The 20,589-nt window shown below is 38.5% G+C and overlaps 1 protein-coding gene across 2 annotated transcripts in view; it reads left to right on the forward strand.

Annotated features, from left to right (window-relative positions):
- MN1 (MN1 proto-oncogene, transcriptional regulator) overlaps positions 1–20,589 on the forward strand; it is a 63,681-nt gene that overhangs the window by 33,273 nt on the left and 9,819 nt on the right. The window contains exon 2 of one of the 2 annotated variants that reach the window (XR_010090878.1): positions 18,325–18,427. The exons of the other annotated variant lie outside the window; for it this stretch is intronic. The gene's annotated coding sequence lies outside the window, so the exon portion shown is untranslated. The remainder of the gene's footprint in view (positions 1–18,324; positions 18,428–20,589) is intronic. 2 annotated transcript variants of the gene reach the window in all.

The raw sequence follows: 20,589 nt of genomic DNA on the forward strand, positions 1-20,589 counted from the left end.
TGGCAAAGATATCTCTAATGAGACAGAAAGGGGTATTTTTTATATACACCCCTTTACTTATTAACCCTTAATAGGGAACACATGGGATGGGTAGCAGCATTGTAACCAGGCTGTGTGATACAAAGTAAATACAAATACAAAAAGAGAAGTCCTGCGCTTAAGCAGCTAGGACTGCAACACACATCAGCCCCAATATATAGTAAAAACCAAAGAAAAGAAAATGTTACTTGCGCTTTCTCCTTTAATCCCTATGTATATTTAGACAAATGGAGGTCATTTAGTTGCTCCAATGGCCATTGGAGGGATGCCCGCCTGCCAACGTCAAGGCAGACCCCCCTAAGCGGGTCCTAACACTGACCCTTCAGCCTGCTTCCTTGAGCTTCTGGCAAAGATATCTCTAATGAGACAGAAAGGGGTATTTTTTATATACACCCCTTTACTTATTAACCCTTAATAGGGAACACATGGGATGGGTAGCAGCATTGTAACCAGGCTGTGTGATACAAAGTAAATACAAATACAAAAAGAGAAGTCCTGCGCTTAAGCAGCTAGGACTGCAACACACATCAGCCCCAATATATAGTAAAAACCAAAGAAAAGAAAATGTTACTTGCGCTTTCTCCTTTAATCCCTATGTATATTTAGACAAATGGAGGTCATTTAGTTGCTCCAATGGCCATTGGAGGGATGCCCGCCTGCCAACGTCAAGGCAGACCCCCCTAAGCGGGTCCTAACACTGACCCTTCAGCCTGCTTCCTTGAGCTTCTGGCAAAGATATCTCTAATGAGACAGAAAGGGGTATTTTTTATATACACCCCTTTACTTATTAACCCTTAATAGGGAACACATGGGATGGGTAGCAGCATTGTAACCAGGCTGTGTGATACAAAGTAAATACAAATACAAAAAGAGAAGTCCTGCGCTTAAGCAGCTAGGACTGCAACACACATCAGCCCCAATATATAGTAAAAACCAAAGAAAAGAAAATGTTACTTGCGCTTTCTCCTTTAATCCCTATGTATATTTAGACAAATGGAGGTCATTTAGTTGCTCCAATGGCCATTGGAGGGATGCCCGCCTGCCAACGTCAAGGCAGACCCCCCTAAGCGGGTCCTAACACTGACCCTTCAGCCTGCTTCCTTGAGCTTCTGGCAAAGATATCTCTAATGAGACAGAAAGGGGTATTTTTTATATACACCCCTTTACTTATTAACCCTTAATAGGGAACACATGGGATGGGTAGCAGCATTGTAACCAGGCTGTGTGATACAAAGTAAATACAAATACAAAAAGAGAAGTCCTGCGCTTAAGCAGCTAGGACTGCAACACACATCAGCCCCAATATATAGTAAAAACCAAAGAAAAGAAAATGTTACTTGCGCTTTCTCCTTTAATCCCTATGTATATTTAGACAAATGGAGGTCATTTAGTTGCTCCAATGGCCATTGGAGGGATGCCCGCCTGCCAACGTCAAGGCAGACCCCCCTAAGCGGGTCCTAACACTGACCCTTCAGCCTGCTTCCTTGAGCTTCTGGCAAAGATATCTCTAATGAGACAGAAAGGGGTATTTTTTTATATACACCCCTTTACTTATTAACCCTTAATAGGGAACACATGGGATGGGTAGCAGCATTGTAACCAGGCTGTGTGATACAAAGTAAATACAAATACAAAAAGAGAAGTCCTGCGCTTAAGCAGCTAGGACTGCAACACACATCAGCCCCAATATATAGTAAAAACCAAAGAAAAGAAAATGTTACTTGCGCTTTCTCCTTTAATCCCTATGTATATTTAGACAAATGGAGGTCATTTAGTTGCTCCAATGGCCATTGGAGGGATGCCCGCCTGCCAACGTCAAGGCAGACCCCCCTAAGCGGGTCCTAACACTGACCCTTCAGCCTGCTTCCTTGAGCTTCTGGCAAAGATATCTCTAATGAGACAGAAAGGGGTATTTTTTATATACACCCCTTTACTTATTAACCCTTAATAGGGAACACATGGGATGGGTAGCAGCATTGTAACCAGGCTGTGTGATACAAAGTAAATACAAATACAAAAAGAGAAGTCCTGCGCTTAAGCAGCTAGGACTGCAACACACATCAGCCCCAATATATAGTAAAAACCAAAGAAAAGAAAATGTTACTTGCGCTTTCTCCTTTAATCCCTATGTATATTTAGACAAATGGAGGTCATTTAGTTGCTCCAATGGCCATTGGAGGGATGCCCGCCTGCCAACGTCAAGGCAGACCCCCCTAAGCGGGTCCTAACACTGACCCTTCAGCCTGCTTCCTTGAGCTTCTGGCAAAGATATCTCTAATGAGACAGAAAGGGGTATTTTTTATATACACCCCTTTACTTATTAACCCTTAATAGGGAACACATGGGATGGGTAGCAGCATTGTAACCAGGCTGTGTGATACAAAGTAAATACAAATACAAAAAGAGAAGTCCTGCGCTTAAGCAGCTAGGACTGCAACACACATCAGCCCCAATATATAGTAAAAACCAAAGAAAAGAAAATGTTACTTGCGCTTTCTCCTTTAATCCCTATGTATATTTAGACAAATGGAGGTCATTTAGTTGCTCCAATGGCCATTGGAGGGATGCCCGCCTGCCAACGTCAAGGCAGACCCCCCTAAGCGGGTCCTAACACTGACCCTTCAGCCTGCTTCCTTGAGCTTCTGGCAAAGATATCTCTAATGAGACAGAAAGGGGTATTTTTTATATACACCCCTTTACTTATTAACCCTTAATAGGGAACACATGGGATGGGTAGCAGCATTGTAACCAGGCTGTGTGATACAAAGTAAATACAAATACAAAAAGAGAAGTCCTGCGCTTAAGCAGCTAGGACTGCAACACACATCAGCCCCAATATATAGTAAAAACCAAAGAAAAGAAAATGTTACTTGCGCTTTCTCCTTTAATCCCTATGTATATTTAGACAAATGGAGGTCATTTAGTTGCTCCAATGGCCATTGGAGGGATGCCCGCCTGCCAACGTCAAGGCAGACCCCCCTAAGCGGGTCCTAACACTGACCCTTCAGCCTGCTTCCTTGAGCTTCTGGCAAAGATATCTCTAATGAGACAGAAAGGGGTATTTTTTATATACACCCCTTTACTTATTAACCCTTAATAGGGAACACATGGGATGGGTAGCAGCATTGTAACCAGGCTGTGTGATACAAAGTAAATACAAATACAAAAAGAGAAGTCCTGCGCTTAAGCAGCTAGGACTGCAACACACATCAGCCCCAATATATAGTAAAAACCAAAGAAAAGAAAATGTTACTTGCGCTTTCTCCTTTAATCCCTATGTATATTTAGACAAATGGAGGTCATTTAGTTGCTCCAATGGCCATTGGAGGGATGCCCGCCTGCCAACGTCAAGGCAGACCCCCCTAAGCGGGTCCTAACACTGACCCTTCAGCCTGCTTCCTTGAGCTTCTGGCAAAGATATCTCTAATGAGACAGAAAGGGGTATTTTTTATATACACCCCTTTACTTATTAACCCTTAATAGGGAACACATGGGATGGGTAGCAGCATTGTAACCAGGCTGTGTGATACAAAGTAAATACAAATACAAAAAGAGAAGTCCTGCGCTTAAGCAGCTAGGACTGCAACACACATCAGCCCCAATATATAGTAAAAACCAAAGAAAAGAAAATGTTACTTGCGCTTTCTCCTTTAATCCCTATGTATATTTAGACAAATGGAGGTCATTTAGTTGCTCCAATGGCCATTGGAGGGATGCCCGCCTGCCAACGTCAAGGCAGACCCCCCTAAGCGGGTCCTAACACTGACCCTTCAGCCTGCTTCCTTGAGCTTCTGGCAAAGATATCTCTAATGAGACAGAAAGGGGTATTTTTTATATACACCCCTTTACTTATTAACCCTTAATAGGGAACACATGGGATGGGTAGCAGCATTGTAACCAGGCTGTGTGATACAAAGTAAATACAAATACAAAAAGAGAAGTCCTGCGCTTAAGCAGCTAGGACTGCAACACACATCAGCCCCAATATATAGTAAAAACCAAAGAAAAGAAAAAGAAAAGTGTTCCCTATTAAGGGTTAATAAGTAAAGGGGTGTATATAAAAAATACCCCTTTCTGTCTCATTAGAGATATCTTTGCCAGAAGCTCAAGGAAGCAGGCTGAAGGGTCAGTGTTAGGACCCGCTTAGGGGGGTCTGCCTTGACGTTGGCAGGCGGGCATCCCTCCAATGGCCATTGGAGCAACTAAATGACCTCCATTTGTCTAAATATACATAGGGATTAAAGGAGAAAGCGCAAGTAACATTTTCTTTTCTTTGGTTTTTACTATATATTGGGGCTGATGTGTGTTGCAGTCCTAGCTGCTTAAGCGCAGGACTTCTCTTTTTGTATTTGTATTTACTTTGTATCACACAGCCTGGATACAATGCTGCTACCCATCCCATGTGTTCCCTATTAAGGGTTAATAAGTAAAGGGGTGTATATAAAAAATACCCCTTTCTGTCTCATTAGAGATATCTTTGCCAGAAGCTCAAGGAAGCAGGCTGAAGGGTCAGTGTTAGGACCCGCTTAGGGGGGTCTGCCTTGACGTTGGCAGGCGGGCATCCCTCCAATGGCCATTGGAGCAACTAAATGACCTCCATTTGTCTAAATATACATAGGGATTAAAGGAGAAAGCGCAAGTAACATTTTCTTTTCTTTGGTTTTTACTATATATTGGGGCTGATGTGTGTTGCAGTCCTAGCTGCTTAAGCGCAGGACTTCTCTTTTTGTATTTGTATTTACTTTGTATCACACAGCCTGGTTACAATGCTGCTACCCATCCCATGTGTTCCCTATTAAGGGTTAATAAGTAAAGGGGTGTATATAAAAAATACCCCTTTCTGTCTCATTAGAGATATCTTTGCCAGAAGCTCAAGGAAGCAGGCTGAAGGGTCAGTGTTAGGACCCGCTTAGGGGGGTCTGCCTTGACGTTGGCAGGCGGGCATCCCTCCAATGGCCATTGGAGCAACTAAATGACCTCCATTTGTCTAAATATACATAGGGATTAAAGGAGAAAGCGCAAGTAACATTTTCTTTTCTTTGGTTTTTACTATATATTGGGGCTGATGTGTGTTGCAGTCCTAGCTGCTTAAGCGCAGGACTTCTCTTTTTGTATTTGTATTTACTTTGTATCACACAGCCTGGTTACAATGCTGCTACCCATCCCATGTGTTCCCTATTAAGGGTTAATAAGTAAAGGGGTGTATATAAAAAATACCCCTTTCTGTCTCATTAGAGATATCTTTGCCAGAAGCTCAAGGAAGCAGGCTGAAGGGTCAGTGTTAGGACCCGCTTAGGGGGGTCTGCCTTGACGTTGGCAGGCGGGCATCCCTCCAATGGCCATTGGAGCAACTAAATGACCTCCATTTGTCTAAATATACATAGGGATTAAAGGAGAAAGCGCAAGTAACATTTTCTTTTCTTTGGTTTTTACTATATATTGGGGCTGATGTGTGTTGCAGTCCTAGCTGCTTAAGCGCAGGACTTCTCTTTTTGTATTTGTATTTACTTTGTATCACACAGCCTGGTTACAATGCTGCTACCCATCCCATGTGTTCCCTATTAAGGGTTAATAAGTAAAGGGGTGTATATAAAAAATACCCCTTTCTGTCTCATTAGAGATATCTTTGCCAGAAGCTCAAGGAAGCAGGCTGAAGGGTCAGTGTTAGGACCCGCTTAGGGGGGTCTGCCTTGACGTTGGCAGGCGGGCATCCCTCCAATGGCCATTGGAGCAACTAAATGACCTCCATTTGTCTAAATATACATAGGGATTAAAGGAGAAAGCGCAAGTAACATTTTCTTTTCTTTGGTTTTTACTATATATTGGGGCTGATGTGTGTTGCAGTCCTAGCTGCTTAAGCGCAGGACTTCTCTTTTTGTATTTGTATTTACTTTGTATCACACAGCCTGGTTACAATGCTGCTACCCATCCCATGTGTTCCCTATTAAGGGTTAATAAGTAAAGGGGTGTATATAAAAAATACCCCTTTCTGTCTCATTAGAGATATCTTTGCCAGAAGCTCAAGGAAGCAGGCTGAAGGGTCAGTGTTAGGACCCGCTTAGGGGGGTCTGCCTTGACGTTGGCAGGCGGGCATCCCTCCAATGGCCATTGGAGCAACTAAATGACCTCCATTTGTCTAAATATACATAGGGATTAAAGGAGAAAGCGCAAGTAACATTTTCTTTTCTTTGGTTTTTACTATATATTGGGGCTGATGTGTGTTGCAGTCCTAGCTGCTTAAGCGCAGGACTTCTCTTTTTGTATTTGTATTTACTTTGTATCACACAGCCTGGTTACAATGCTGCTACCCATCCCATGTGTTCCCTATTAAGGGTTAATAAGTAAAGGGGTGTATATAAAAAATACCCCTTTCTGTCTCATTAGAGATATCTTTGCCAGAAGCTCAAGGAAGCAGGCTGAAGGGTCAGTGTTAGGACCCGCTTAGGGGGGTCTGCCTTGACGTTGGCAGGCGGGCATCCCTCCAATGGCCATTGGAGCAACTAAATGACCTCCATTTGTCTAAATATACATAGGGATTAAAGGAGAAAGCGCAAGTAACATTTTCTTTTCTTTGGTTTTTACTATATATTGGGGCTGATGTGTGTTGCAGTCCTAGCTGCTTAAGCGCAGGACTTCTCTTTTTGTATTTGTATTTACTTTGTATCACACAGCCTGGTTACAATGCTGCTACCCATCCCATGTGTTCCCTATTAAGGGTTAATAAGTAAAGGGGTGTATATAAAAAATACCCCTTTCTGTCTCATTAGAGATATCTTTGCCAGAAGCTCAAGGAAGCAGGCTGAAGGGTCAGTGTTAGGACCCGCTTAGGGGGGTCTGCCTTGACGTTGGCAGGCGGGCATCCCTCCAATGGCCATTGGAGCAACTAAATGACCTCCATTTGTCTAAATATACATAGGGATTAAAGGAGAAAGCGCAAGTAACATTTTCTTTTCTTTGGTTTTTACTATATATTGGGGCTGATGTGTGTTGCAGTCCTAGCTGCTTAAGCGCAGGACTTCTCTTTTTGTATTTGTATTTACCCTCTAGTTTTAACCCTGCAGCTGGAAACATAGCAGTTTCAGAGAAACTGCTCTGTTTCACTGAGGGTTCATCCAGCCTCTAGTGGCTGTCTCACAGTGAGAAGACGCTGGACGTCTATAGGAAAGCATTGAGTAATGCTTTCCTATGGGCTGTTTGAATGCGCGCAAGGCTCTTGCCGCGCATGCGCATTCGTATCTGACGTCGGCAGGGGGAGGAGAGGTCACCAGCGCCGAGGGAGCCCGGCGCTGGAGAAAGGTAAATGGCTGGAGGGGATTTAGCCCCTTCAGCCGAGCGGGAGGGGTCCCTGAGGGTGGGGGGGACCTAATGACCCTATAGTGCCAGGAAAACTAGTTTGTTTTCTTGGCACTATAGTGGTCCTTTAACCTTTTTTCATGCAACAAAGATAATCAAATTCCAATATAATACATTTCAGACAAGGCAAACACAGGGCAAGCACTGCAAATAAAGAGGAGAAACAGAAATACTGTTCAATTTCTCCTCTTCTTTGTATACTTTCTCTCTGACAACTGCCAGGTGCAAAGGGCAGAGCTTATAACAATGACTGACAGGGAGTTAAGATGGAGTTGCCCAGTTGCAGGATAACGAAGGAGTGTATCTATACATTTATTTTTTTCTCACACTTCACAAATATATATTTGTTTAATTTATAGACATACGGTGAACATATTAAAATCCTGGAAAGTTTCCCTGTAAACTGGGGTTTGGAAGTGCTAGTTTCTATAATGACGGATACATTTTGATAAAGCATTGATCATTTCTGTCATTACACACAATTTGTGGTTAAATTAAAACTACTTTTCAGATTATGTGTTTGAAAAGCCAAATAATAATAAAAAAAAAAATATCCAGTTAGGATGAACTGACGTTTTTTATTTTTTATTTTTTTAAAAAACATTTTGTGAAATATTACCACAACCACAACTGTTTAGTGGATAGACTCATTAATTCCTTTTTTTTTTTTTTTTTTTACCTGCAAGAAGCAAAGTACCTATCAAAGAAAATACATTATTTCCACTTTATCTGAATGCATTAAATATTGATTTACATGTATTAGTTAATGCTCTGAGTGGGATTTGGGAAAACTTTCATAATACTGCTTTGTCAATCTGTGCCCAGGTAGGGGGAAGAGATCTAATAAACTATCTGATACTGTGAAAATGATCTTCAAACTTGAATATAAATCTAATCGCACTATTTCGCCTCTCTATTTCCACTTCAGAAGCACCTACGTTATTTCTTATATTTTGTTTGCCAACTATGCTAGAAGGCTACATCTTTTCAACAGTTGTTTTTATTTTAATATATGTATCCAAGCATATGTTATATTTCACATTAGAATTATTATTGACCAATTTATGATTACCTTATTATATTGTACTCCACAAAGGAATCTGCTGTTGCTTATAATAAAAATACATATTTTATATGAAAGTTTTACCCAAAAATGATATTGACGATATTACCTTGTACATTTAAAGTGTTACTCCAACTAAAAAACAAAGCTTTAAGAAAACACTGTTTTTGTCCAGTGTAGCTCATCCTATCCTAGTTGATCCCGCCTCCCCCACAGAAACAGAAATAAATAAATAAATAAATAAATAAAAAGGCTAAAACTCACCTGTGTTCCAAAGCCAAGTCCAAGTTCTCCCTTGTTCTCACTAGAGATGATTGATGGCAAGGATGGCAGGCTGAGGGAAGGACATGGTTGCCTGTTGCCAGTGGCTGATGATGACTAATGCCAAATATACAAAGATGTGACATTAGCCAGCCACAAATGTTTATTCTGGGCTAGCTAATGTCCCAATGACACTGCCATTGGTGGAGTTACATACCACCCAATTTCGACTGTACAGGAGTCGGGATGCCTATGGGAGGGAGTAAAGGGGACGGGGCCAGTGACACAGTCACATCACTGGATCTACCCAAAAGGGGTCGACCCAGACTGAATAGGGGTGGATCTGCCTATTTTAAAGGCAGGTCAACCTAGTGTGAATACACACTGTTTTAGTGCTCTCTGCAAAGTCCTAGTGCCCTGATCATAGTGTGAGCATGCCTAATGATGTCCTTGTGCTATGATTGATGGGGACAATTTCTGGTCGGGGTGACAGGACAGGAAACAAAAAAATGGGGTTATACTGATGAATTTGGGACTATTGGGGGGCATGGAGTAACACATCTGTCAGCAGAGGGGTAAAACTCACTATGTGCTGTGTTTCATAGTGGAATGCTACACATACAGACTCCAAGCAACATGATCACTTCAAATCAGAGTAGTCATGGAGCTTGGAGTAACCCTTTAGACATAATTTGCCCCCAGTCAGAAAATACTTCCTCTTTGTATAGGCATGTGAGTAGCCATTAAATTGTCTTGTGGGTCAGGATATGTCAGGCAAGATTGCTAGTAAACTGATAAAACAGTAAGCAGATAATTATTGTGAGATTAGCCTCTCCCTTGTCTAGTCACAGGCATTCTTGTTTCTTCTTGTTTTGTCAGATGACCTCATACATAATCTTTTTATTTTTTACTTAAACCTTCATACACAGAAATACAATTCCAATTGTACACTTGAGGAGAGATATAATGACAGGTTTCTGTAGCCTTCTAGTAAAAAAAAATATAATCCTGATCCCCCCACCCCCCAATTTACAGCTATAAGTAAATGGTATTTTATTGCGAGGATGCTAAAAAAGCATCACAGAGCACAGCAACTTCAGCCAGCAGCTCCCACCCTGCAGTCAGACTGCAGACCAGGTAAGAGGGGAGAGAAGTGGAAGAACAGGATGTGAGACTGGGAGACATGGAGAGATACATATCATGGGGGTTAACATGAGGAGAGAGACAGATCATGATGGTTAACATGAGGAGAGAGACACAGATCATGATGGTTAACATGAGGAGAGAGACACAGATCATGATGGTTAACATGAGGAGAGAGACACAGATCATGGTGGGTAATAGGTGAGCAGAGACACAGATCATGAGGGATAAGAGGTGGAGATAAACAAAGACCATGGGGGTTAACAGATGGACAGAGACACAGATCATGAGCGTTAACAGAAGAAGAAACACAGGTGAAGATTAACGGGAGGACAACACAGATGGGGATTTGGACAGGTGGAAAGACCCAGATGGGAGTTTGGACAGTATGATAGAGACAGATGGGGGTTTAGACAGGCGGAGAGACACAGAACGGGGTTGATAAAAGGTGGAGAGAGACAGATGGGGGTTGTATATGGGGAGGAGAGATGAAGAGAGGATGAGAAGGGTATTAAACTTTGGAGACATAAAATAAGAGGACATCCTTTAAAATACATTACTGAATTAAAGGAAAACTCAGTTGATCCTCCCACTATTTAGTAGATATACCTCCACACACAAACAAAAAAAACATGATTTTTTTTTTCTGCACAACTGCGGACTTGCTGTCTGTAGCCATTGCAAGCCACCCCCTCTTTTCCAGGAACTTATTCTAAGTCTATTTTGGGGAATACTCCAGACAGAGTATCTTCATTGAGAAGCCTCTGTACTGGAGCCACCCATGCAGTGGAACGTGAGCGAGCTTTTCCAATGCTTCTCAATGATCTGTAGTACTGCTCATTGAGAAGCGTGGAAGGCAGCCGTGCTCTACCGAGCTAACGGAAGCGGAAGAAAACTGAGTGATTTGATGTCCACTTGATGTCCACTTGTAAAGTTGACGATTTTCTTGTGCAATCTGTACTTATATGATCTTTGTTTTTTTTAAAATTACAAACAACAGACACATAAAGCACTTTGGAAAGTTGAATTGCTTTATGTATCTGGAGTGAGCCTATATCATGCCTTATAAAATTCACCCCTACATGCTAAAAATACACAAATGCATTCACAAAGCAACATCAAAAACAAATTGCAAAATTCAAGCCATAAATAGCCATAATGAGATTCTAGCGAACTGGAGAATTTTTTCAAATCCACTTCTTTGGCCTTAACTTTGTACAGAGGTTTATTCATTAAACTGTGAAATGTAGTGAATTGAAATATTAACTGCAAATTATAGACAAAAACAATTAATTTGATAAAATTCTGCAATTCAGCCTTGGCACAGCTTGGCTATTTGAAGCTACAATTTACAATTCAGGTTGTAATTCATTACAGTTTGGTGTTTGGTGAATAAAGCTTGTGTATTTGTATATATTGTCTACGATGCAGACAGCCTAGTGCAGGGTCCATTGAGTGACCACTCAGAAGACATGTCCAATCTTCCCAAACTGCAGAGCAATCCCTCTATACATTAGAATCAAACTGTAAGCACTTTTTGTGTGTTTGTGAGCATTTTCCCTTTTCCAATTATGTTTTTATGTCACTGCTTGTGATTTACATACTGTGATGTCGTATCCGATGATGCAACACATATATAATTAATTATACAAACTAGCATGGCTGGTATTTTTTTTCTCTTTCTAAAATGACTGCCCTGTGACACTGGTTTCTCACGTATCAATGCACTTTAGCAACTATTTGTGTTTTTTGTTGTGTCTTTGCAAGTCCTTGATTAGTTGATAATTACACTGTTATATCAAGTTATATTACGTTAAAAGATTCATTTTTGACTGTGTTCTTCATTATTCTCCGAATTGTAGTGATATGAAATCCAAATAGCAAAATGAAATCCAAATAGCAAAAATAGATGATCTGGGATATTGCTCCAACTCTAGAGTCAAAAAATTTTAGTCTGAATTTTGCATTAGAATTTTAAATTGCTCCAATAATGAGTCTAGTGAATAATCATAAGAGTTTCTGGGGTAAGCCATTTACGATGTTATTTTAGTCAACCAGTCAGCAGTGCTAATATTGTAGGGGTTTGTATTTATCTTCTGATGATCAGTGATGCCACAAACAAAGTTTTAAGGGACGCTTAAAAGGACACAATAAGCACTAAAACCACTGTATCAATTTGACACTGCGGGGAGTTTGCTGCACATGCATTAAATCCTCACAGCCTTTTTATGAGAAGCGTAAAATTAAACCAAGATTATCCATCAAGAGGAGGTGTCCATCCCAGGCTTTTTCGTCGTTTTTTTTAATTTAAAAAAGGGGCAGCAAGTCCAAACAATGTAAAATAACACACCAAGGTTAGAAATAAATATGTTTAATTGCAGCCTTAGAGTTATTTCAAGCAATCAAGTTACAAGTTATATATTTTCCTGTCCTGTTTACGCTGTCTATGGAGGATCCCGCGGTATCTTCCATAGACAATAAGGCTGTACAATCGTGTATGCAGAAGAGGACCAGCTGGAAAAGGATAGCGGCACCCACGAGGAACATGTTTAGGTAAGTTAAACTCGCCTCTCCCTGCCCACTGGAACCAAAGCGGCAGTATCACCATCAGGGGTCTTTGCAAATTAAGTTCATCTTTAAATGCTTCATATCCCATAAACCTCTGCGATGTTAGAGTTGCTGAACATACAAGGAGTGCCTGGATTGGCTGAAATCTTTGTAATTGCTTCCTAGTCTTGGCAAAGCTCACTGCAGCAGCTGCAAATCTTGGCATATGTTGGCATTTTATGGTATTCTCCCAATTCGTCTATTTTAGCATAAATGTTGCTAGATTCAGATTTCAATTCACTGCAATTCAGAGACTAGAGAATAAAAAAATGAATCCTTTAAGTCTAGCATTTTAGTGTACTTTTAAATATTTTTTTTATAGTTTCATATTTTATTTAACACATTTAAAGAAGGGTCGGCTCCAGACCACAGTGTCCCTTTAAGGAGATGGATTACTAAAATGCTGTTTTTTTTTTTAGCCTATAATATAATCTCAACTAATCCATTGATTACGTTTTATATATTAATAGGCAAATCTGTGCTGAGATACAGCTTAGTATTGGGAATATAGACATTTCTGTTTCACAAAAAAGTAAAAGGTACAATATTGTTTTACTAATACATAACATCTGTGATTAATTATAAGAAACATTTCAGACTTTGGTATCTAAGGAATGCCAGAAAAATAAAGAACTAGATCTCTCCGGACCTCTAGTTAAAAAATATGCATGAAAAAAAAAAACCAAGCAATAAAAATCTGAAACTATCACTTTGGAAAGGTTCACTAAGCTACACACACTGAGTCTCCAAGGTACATTGATGTCCTGACCACAACCTATTCTAAAATGATCAGTAAGCCTTTGTGTAAGAAAAAAATGCTGTTATACTGGGCAGGCTTTTTTCCCTTTTACTGATGAACACTGCTGTGTATGTCTGCTAGCAAGAAGCTGAGTGGAAATGTCAAGGGTCAGGCAGAAGGCGGAGTAGCAGGTCATAGGCAGCTTCAACCCCTAGCTTGAGAAACCTGAAACCTGTTCGGAAGCTTAACTGTTTACACGCCAGCCTAGCTCCCCGGCTGAGAAAAGCTATAGATCAGTAGCACAAGCTGGATAATATGCAAAGTTAAATGTGCTCACGGATTTCCTCTTTTGCATAATATTACCAGTTGGTTTTACAAGCCGAAGCCATTTTCCTTTTAGCAACAAATATAATACCACATTACGGGTCTTTCAAGCTGTTATTAATATTCAAAAGTAATAAAATCAATGTGATAAAACTAAATGTGTGTGACCTCCTTGCAGTCCTGATATGAATAACTAAACAGATCATCTCCCAAGAATAGATACTAAATTATACTAGAAGCATCCCTCACTGCATAAGGCTTGGTAGGAAACTGATCACTTAGAAAATAAATAAAACACTATATCATTGGCACGAAAGGGAGCTAGATTTAAAAAAAAAAAAAGAAGAGTAATTATAACTTTTCTTCTTTTTTAAAATGTATTTTTTTTCTTTCGATTTTTTTCTTTCTTTCGATTTTTCCTTCTGCCCCGTCATTTAATCTATTGGAGAGGGTAGAGTTCTATTTTAGATCGACATGCTGGTGGGCCAGGCCAAAAAAAAAAAAAAAACATGATGTAATCCACTGGAAAGGATAGAGTTCTGTTTTGGAATCACATGCCCGGTGGGCTGAACCTATTAAAACCATGATGTAATCTCAAGGAATGGGGTGCTATATTTAGACCCACATGCTGGTGGATAGAACCTTCTAAAAAAAAATACTCAGGATATATGGAGCTCTTTTTTAGGATCACATGGTAACGAGTTTCTAAAAAATATCTGACATGAGAGGCAAGCATTATAAAGTACTGAGTTCTTTTTATAGACACATGCTAGTGGGTTGGAAAAAAAATAAAATGATGGAGCTATGTTATTAGTCAAATTAGAGGATGTCATATCTTTCTCCATATTCTCCATATCTTGATGGGGTTAATAATAACACATGTTATAGTAATTAACTGTAGCTGACCATTTCTCATTATTGAAACGAGTGATGGGCTTCGTAAGGTAACTACGTGCTTTTGTCTTGTTACAAAAATAATACATTTCAGTTATTAATTAGACATTAACACATAGATGATAATTTTGTTTATGATTATTTTAGTTTCTAATACTGCGGAAACACAAGAAACAACATTAACTGTAAAAAAACACAGGACAAAATAAATGTATGATTTAGTTTGCAAGATTTTCCAGTCTAGACGTAACTGTAGTGATATTACAATATTAGACTTTAAAATATGTTTACATCACGCATAGTTACAGCTTGAAATACTTCTTGTCATTGTCAAAATGACGATTTCATTTTATGGCTTTAATATTTTATTTTTCCATCTCAGTATGTTCCTTCAGTGCCTATTTACCTTCAGTATATATCTAGATTTATTTAGCCCAAGATCAGTGAACAGATGTTCAGGATATCGATAATGAATTTTATAAGGAATCAGATATGTATTTTAAAGGAATTATTTAACCATTTCAGTTGAAGGGCCATGGCTGCATTTATCCATTTGCATGCCAGGAATAATTGTATTGCACCTTTCCCTTTGCGCACACAAGGGGTTAATTGCTGAGTTGAGCAGCAGAAGTCATGGATATTTACAACAGTGCAGTGTCTCGCTTTGACACTAGTAGAAAGTTTATAACTGTAGAAAAAGTCATCAGTTTAATTGTATGATCATGCTGTGTCTATTGTTATTACCGCTGCATATGCTGTTCTGCAGCCACTGAGTTGTATAGCTGTGTGAGACATATCAGATTATAGGGTCTTTGTAGCGAGGCACAGAAATCTGTTTTTGCAGCTGTATCAGATATAAAAAAAAAATCTCCTACATTTAACACACATCATTACCCTAGGGAGTTTGGGCCCATTAGGAGTACAATGTAATGTGTGTTAACTCAACTCCTCCTGTTGACACTGTGTGGATTAGAGCCACGATGTTCTTGAGGTGACGTAACCACCTGGGCAGATTAATGTTAAGAAATACTATACAAATATTTCTATGTGACTGAGGATTTTTTTTTTTTTTTTTTAATCCCCAATGGTGTATAATTGTTTAATGCTTTTACTTGCAGAATACTCATTTGGCTAATAAGAGGTTAAATGTATCATATAGAATTACTTCGTATTCTGTCTGTTTCAACCTGGTTTGGCGATTTTATTATTTAGACAAATATGCACACCGAAAAAAAATAAAATGAATCCTGCAGAGCTGCATTGCATTTGTCTGTTTGAACTTGGTGTAGCGATTTTATTATTTTTATTTAAAAAAAAAATAAAAAAAAATAAAGTATGTGTTCTACACAAAGGGAACACTCATTAGACTGCCAAACTGCGTGAAGTTTTTTTTAATTTTTTTGTATATTAACCATACAGAAAGGCATATGTTTACTTTTATAAATGTGTATAGAGATTCTATACATATACACACAGATGTGCCCACAAGGCAACCAAAGATATACAATTTAATGATGAGCCAATGTTTTGAGACATGTGGAAATCTGTATGCCACATTTGTACCTTATTATCGACTACACCTGCATGTATTCTGTGATTACCGCATGTGCCCATCTGTAGTAAGAACAACCTGGCTATCTAACTGCAATAGTGTCAGAGCTCTTCTCAATTTCTGATGGCTGAATTGTATCAAAATAAATAGACAAATAAATTGGCAATTTGATACAATGCTCTATCATTTCTCAATTTTATCAAAATATCCTGCCATATTATTTGACAAAATGTCTCTTGATGGCAATTCAACCTACCAGGAATTTTGACGAGTTTGGCACATATCTCCAACTCATAAGGTAATTTGATATTTCTCTGAGATATACTTTTTTTCCCAGTTGCAGATTGAGGATACTCGAATCTCGTATTTTCTTACTTAATTCTTGAAGTTGAGTTATTTTCTGACTAAAGTCTATACTTGGAAACCTGTATCAAGAGATGGACTGATAGCGGCCTGGGGCCACTCGCAAAATTAGGACTTGGGGTCCTCACTAGACTGGTGCTTATGAGGGGTCCTCACTAGGCTGGTGTTTTTCCCCCACTTAATGCTTTATATAATGCATTAAAATGCAAAAAAACCCCTGTATTTATTTCTGGTGCAACTAAATGTTAATTTGTGTATGAAGGTGTTTGCATGTAGCGCAATGGCTGTTTGCTTTTGTGTGTGAACATTAATATATTCACACATGACAGGCATTGTCCATTGACACGTTTTCCGTGATAGATATCCCCGCAAAGACCCCATTCACCACACCTTATTTGAAATATCCACATATCTCCTAGAACTCCATTTGTCACACTTGAGCCCTTTATTTTTAAGTGCCAGTTGGAAAGTTAAACTAAACTCCCTATAGACTTATTACAACTCATTCACAAATCCTTACACCCCTGGTCCTTGACTGCTAGTCTGGATGTGCAGTCCGCACCTGCATGTGTCTTGAGTAGATCTGCAAATGTCCATTATATAAAGACATTAAATGGCTCACCATCTTCCTAGTATGTATTATTAGATAGTTTTGAGTCCTAATAAGTTCTATGAACAGTTGCAGTTTGTGAAATATACAATACAGACAATAATAATAATAATAAACATATTTAATTAGGTGGGAAGGTTGGTCGGAAATTTCTGTAAGAATGCAGCCTTAAAAGGAAACTACAAGCACCAAAACAACTTTAGGTTTGTGGAGTGGTTTTGGTATATACATCATGCCCCTGCTGTCTCACTGCTCAATGCTCTGTCATTTATGAATTAAATAATTTGTGTAGGCTGTGATCTTCCTGCAAAGAGAAATGTAACGTTTAAACTTCCTTTATTGCACAGTATGTTTAATTTAGAAATTCCTACTCTGTTAATAGCAGCTAGAGCATGCAGAAACCACCTATGTGTGATTAAAGTTAAAGTAACAGAGCAGGAAATAAAACGTCTAGATTTAAAACGCTGCAGATTAAAAAAAACCAAAAAATACCAATTTCTTGATGGCTGTGTGAGTCACAGCAAGGGGAGGTGTGGCTAGGGCTTCATGGACAGAAACAAAAATTATTTAGTGATGGAAGAGAATTAAGCAGTGAGCTTGCAGGGGCATGATCTACACAGCCAAACTGCTTTATTTAGGTTGTTTTGGTGCTTATAGTATCCCTTTAATTTTAATGATACAATTTTTACTATCAATTTGATTTGTAAAAATGCCAATAGCGGTGTCTTGGTAGTCAAACAAAATGTGACAAATACTATAAGAATACCATTGTGTTGCAGTCCCATAGCTTTATGAATACATGTATTTGGATTTTCATATTTGAAAGTCACAGAAGAGGCACAGAGTATCTGGAGGTTCAGGCCTCCACTTATTAGTAGCTTGAGTAAGGATAATCTAGAAGGTTAGTGTGTGTTGTGTTTATTAAATTAAATATATTATCAAGTGGCGAGACATTATTAAACGAGAAGATGTAACACTTAATCCTTCAGTGTGGGGTTCTAGGCTGTTCCGTATAAAGAACTGGCCATTTGGCCATGTTGTAAATATATATATATTTATCTGCCCAATACAGCAATATTAGAAATAACTTTCTTTTCGTTTAAGGTCATCTTTAAACATTGACCTTCAGATTACCTTCCATAAAGTATTCACTAAACTTAAATTACTTTAACGGGAAAAAAAAAAAAAACTTTATCGTAATGTTCACTCGGTTGCTTTGAAACAGATTAAATGTAACATCTGTATCTGCATCTCTATTATACATCAGAAAAAAAATGAATTTGTGATACAAATCTCTGCTTCTAGTGTTAGTACGATGATATATTTTATCCTGCTGTGCTGACTGGTAAAATTGATTGAACTCCTTTTAATTTTAGGTAAGAACGTTTGCTAGGTTCTGTATAGCTGCTAGCTGAAGTTGCTACTTCTGGGAATACAAATTACAAGCATGCCCTAAAGAGGATTGAGAGATATTTCAAGGTAAAATAAATAGGACTAAATAGCTTTGGATACTATTGTTTCAAGTCATTAACTGTATTTATTTCACTTGGGTTATCACCTTGGTAAAAATAAAAAGAAAAGAGGAAACTTTCCTATTTTACGGTAAGTATTTTACTTTTAGAGTGCCAATGTATTTTGTTGCACTATTATTAGAATTATGATAAAATATTGGTAAGTAGTCAACCCAATTTTCCCCTGGTCGTATATATTATTTCTTAATATAATATCATGACATTTCAATATAAAATGGAATATCATGTAATGACTGACATAGACGCCTTAATTACATTTTGTTAAATGTGTACTATTATTAAGCAGTGCCTTTATTTGCCCATCCAATTTCAATCTTTTTTTTTTTTTTTTAATAACAACTAGTTATATGTACTTTTATATAGTATGGCTGTAAACTAAACTAAATTAAATCATTTGTCCGCTCTGATTGTATTGATTGCAGAAACCTAATCTTATAAGTGAAGGTCCTTAAATACAGTAAGGTCTGTGAAATCATTACAGTATTTATTTTGAATCAAAGTGCTTTATTGGGGAGAATAATATAACACTCAGCTATCAGGGTTAGAAATTTCCACTTGCCACTTGCAATTGGCGAGTTAAACTTTTTGCCCTGGTAAGTGGAAATTCATCTCTGGTAAGTATGCCTTGTACCCTCCAAGCTTATAGTGGCAAGTCATTTATTAGGCCTGGCTAGTAATGCAGAACTTGACATTTTAAGTCCTATCACTTGCATTGTCTTTTGTTATTATAAAAAATAGTATACAACATATTGCTTACTGGCACTATAATGGTAAAATATGTTTTTTGTTTTTTTTTCAATCTTGCCATAGAAACGCAAAAAAGTGGCATTAGATAGTAATATTTTGGTTTAGGCATAAAGAGCAATTGTAAAGCAAAGATCATTTGTGCAGTTACCGTGGAGACTAATGGAATGTTGTGTCTAATTACTTTTGCACCACAGTTGCTTTTAAATAAATAACCCCCTGTGTTTTCTTCTCTAAATCTTCGATGCACTTTTAACAGTTTTGCAGTTGGGATAGTTAAATATACGAACCACTTTGATTATCCATGAATATCTTTCTTGATTGTGTGAATTCATTATCTCCAACTATAAAACCGCAGTATTTGAAATTTGCCAAAAGTGTAACATTAACCAAGCGATTTTATGCTATAAAACAGCTTCCTGGTTTGAAAACATCTTACTATTTAATTACTCATATGGGACATTAAGAGCATATCTGCTAATCCTTTCAGGAAGGTGTCTCGATGAGTGAAGCTGCTCAGTAAATAACAGGTCTGCGTTGTCTTCTAGAAAATACATAGTCCTGTTTCTGTCTGTTGAACCATACAAACTTTGAAAAATCAATATTATGTGCTGTTTCTGGCACATTGTGGAACATTATACTATTAGTGACAGAGAAAATCCGAGGCAGATATTGTCAAGACACTTTGAACACCACATCCGGTGGGAACTTGTTACTATAAATTTCAATAAATCATTTAAGCTAAGTTTTTTTTCTAACATGTTATTGAAAGTGAAAATGCTGCTGTATTATTTTTGGAGGACTAAATAAGAGTTTGATAAAAGCCTATGTTTTGTGGCTGCAGTTATATTATTACACCAATGTATTTTATTTTGCGTTTTGGGAAAGTAATTGAAATGATTACACTAGTATATGCTTTCAAAATATCAATATTCCTATTCCTAAATATATCTTAAAGTGCACTTTTAAAAATAATAATTTTAGTTTGCCTCAGACTGGCTATTGGGCAAACAGGTCAAATGCATTGTGGGCTGCCATGGTCATGGGCTGAAGCTGACTGGGAAGACAAAGGATCTCCCCAGCTTGCCCATGGCAGAACACATGCTTAAAGAGGTGCTCTAACACACCACGGACTGAAGAAGAGATCAGAGATCTCCATGACATGGGGCTCTAGTATTGATCCCAAAATCTAGCATCTGTAAATGTTTTAGAGCATTGCTATGGCTTACCATGGGAGTAGAAACATCCACAGATGCTGGAAATTACAGAAGTATTATAAGTTCACCCACCAGAGGTGTAGACCTCAAGATCTGCCCATCCAACCCAAAGGATTATTATGCCTCCCATCTCTAGCCAAAAATAAGT

The sequence above is a fragment of the Pelobates fuscus genome, chromosome 5 (genome assembly GCF_036172605.1).
Source record: "Pelobates fuscus isolate aPelFus1 chromosome 5, aPelFus1.pri, whole genome shotgun sequence".
In the NCBI taxonomy this organism is placed as follows: Eukaryota; Metazoa; Chordata; class Amphibia; order Anura; family Pelobatidae; genus Pelobates; species Pelobates fuscus.